Source organism: Agrilus planipennis, unplaced genomic scaffold, assembly GCF_000699045.2.
Source record: "Agrilus planipennis isolate EAB-ADULT unplaced genomic scaffold, Apla_2.0 scaffold679, whole genome shotgun sequence".
NCBI classification, from domain to species: Eukaryota; Metazoa; Arthropoda; class Insecta; order Coleoptera; family Buprestidae; genus Agrilus; species Agrilus planipennis.
Genome location: NW_020439587.1, coordinates 10,300 through 13,233, shown reverse-complemented (window position 1 = coordinate 13,233; position 2,934 = coordinate 10,300). Strand labels below are relative to the sequence as shown.

At 39.8% G+C, this 2,934-nt stretch overlaps 1 pseudogene; it reads right to left on the bottom strand.

Moving 5' to 3' along the window:
* Positions 1 to 234: 234 nt before the first annotated feature.
* On the bottom strand, positions 235 to 1,157 carry LOC108743757 (annotated as a pseudogene).
* Between the last annotated feature and the right edge of the window lie 1,777 nt (positions 1,158 to 2,934).

Genomic DNA, 2,934 nt, shown 5'->3' with positions numbered 1-2,934 from the left:
TAAAAAAAAGTATCCACCTTTTCAAGAACATTTTCATTTATAAAGTGACTAATTTCTTCGAAAGCAATTTGATGACATCTTCGACGCTCGTGGCAAACATTTTTAACCGTTTCATTCGTCGATAATTTCATTTTATTATTAAAGTCTACTTTAATTAGGGAATCTATGTACGAGAGTGGTCCGATAAGTACTTAGCCTACAAAAGAAAAACAAAAACTTTGGATAAGTGGCGATTTATTTTTCTCCTTTTAGCTCGATACACTTGACCCAGCGATGCTCCAGTTTCTTTAACCCGTCTGAAAAATACATTTTCTTGAGGCTTGTAAAGTAGGCTTCAGTGGCGGCAATGTCCTCCTCATTCGACTGATATTTCTGCCCGGCGAGTGACTTTTTTAAGTTTGGAAACAAAAAGAAGTCGCACGGGACCAAATCTGGAGAATACGGTTTCTTCTTCGATTCGGCGTCGAATCGGTCCAATAATTCGGCATAGTACAGCCCTGTGACGGTTTTACCCTTCCCCAGGTAGTCGATGTGGATCACACCTTGTGAATCCCAGAAAACGGTGGCCATCGCCTTTCCGGGCGATGGGACAGTTTTCGTCTTCTTCGGAGCACGTTCACGAGGTGAAGTCCACTGTTTCGACTGTTCCTTGGTCTCTGATGTGTACCAGTGGATCCACGTTTCGTCGACTGTCACAAAACGACGCAGAAACTCCTTCGGATTACGGTTAAACAGCGTCAAACACTGCTCTGAAGTGGTCTCACGGTTGCGCTTGTTGTCTGGAGTGAGCAAACACGGTACCCATCGCGTCGATAGCTTTCTCATGCCCAAAATTTCATGCAGGATATGACCCACGCGATCTTTTGAAATGCCTACTGTCTCAACTATCTCGTAGACCTTCAATCGGCGGTGTGCCAATACGAGATTGTGGATTTTGTCACGTTATCCTCCGTGGTAGCCGTTTCCGGGGCACCTGGACGTGGCTCATCAAAACCCAACGTGCGACCACGTTGACACTCGTTAAACCAATTTTTGACGGTCGCCATCGAAGGAGAAGAGTCACCGTACACAGCATCCACACGCTCTTTGATTTCGCTGCGCGATTTTCCTTCCAAAAACAAGAATCGAATCACCGACTGATATTGCTCTTTTTCCATTTTTGTAAAATCCGCGGACACTCCCGCTTCCACACGCGGTCAAAACAAAACTACGAGTTCGATCCGGCTGAAATTTCGATAGTAGCCGTCTACGAGAATGTACTACACGATAGTAGATTGCTCTTGCGATACTGGTGCCATCAGGTCGTGAGGCTAAGTACTTATCGGACCACTCTCGTATGTCTTGATATTCTATTCAATGTTTTACAAGGTCTATTATTGATGACTTCAAAGATTCTGTATCAGACTCACGAAGAGGTTGAATTTTTGATCGATATTTTTTCTTTTTGAGATTGCAGAACAAACAAACTTTATTATTATCAACAAGACTTGCATCGCTTTCGGTGAGAATCTCATCTAAAGTTGAATCTAGATCAGTTACATTCTCATACACAGGAATTTCAATGTGTTCCATTAAAGTTGATGCTTCTTCTTCTGCAGGTCGTGGAGTTTTAGACAAAGTTGTTGATGTTGATGCTTTTGGAGTCACGTTTGGTGTGGATTGGGATCGACGTTTAAAGTTGCTAGACTTCTTACTTATTTCACAAGTAAATGTGAAGTGATTAAACACATGAAAGATAAATTTACGATGATTGAATAAAGCCGATGATTTGCGTCTAATAATGTTGCGATCTCGCCTCATTTAAGTTTTGTTCGTTGTACGTCGCATGGAAATTTCTGAAAAAAGAGGTTTGATTGCTAATATGGCCTACGACCTGACATAAAGACTCAGATTGTGGCTATGGGAATTTAAACCCCGAATCGCATTGCTTTACACTTTATCGACTTGCTTTTCGCAGTAAATGAATCCCGAAATTATAGAGCAAACGATTTAGGTATTTACATTCCAGGAAAATTAAAAAGAAATTCAGACTTGACATCAAATTCCTGTAAAAATGGGAAATTTACGCAAATAAAGTGATTTACTAATGAATATCTAATTACAGTGTGGGTTGTTGTTTTGAGTACATTGACTTGTTAAAAATAACTTTTCGGTATTGAATGTAATGCTAAAAAAGTCTTGGACAGAGTCTGGAGATGCCTTCGGTTACATAATCACGACGGTTCTCCTTTCTCCGAAAAATGTTTTCTTATGATCAGTTTTATTTGTTTTAAATTTTGGGCAGTAATATATTTGAAGACGCCTGGAAAAGTCTTTCGTCTAAAATTCATCCAAAAATAATCCTTAACGAGTCACATCATCATTAAAACGTTGCATATGTTTATTTTATTGTACGGATTTGCCTGATTTTCTCACTATTCATAAACGGTGACGTAAAAAAATTACAATACTAACTAACCTAGAATCAATTTAAAATAGCAAAAATCACGTCAGGTCTGAATTCATTTACACATTGAATCCTTCCGGGTCAGTAGGTGATTGGCGATTGATCAGCCAGCATCGGACTTGATAGTAAACAGTGGGGAAGCGTGAATTTCTGCTAAATTTACCTCGTTTCTATCTTCACAACTGTGGGAGATCTTTTATTTGATTTTCTCCAGTCTTTTTGTTTAAATAGAAAAACGAATGTTATGAATTTTTTTTTCATTGCAATGCTATTCCATGCTCGCTAACCGTTAATTTAGAATTTTCGAAAAAGATTGTTAAAGGTGGGTATGATTGGAGCACGGCGTTGTACGGGTGCGAAACATGGACAGTGGGCGCGGCGGAAAAGAAAAGGTTAGAAGCGTTCGAAATGTGGTGTTGTAGGCGGATGATGAGGATATCGTGGGTAGAAAAGGTTAGAAATGAAGAGGTATTGGAAAGAATAGGAGA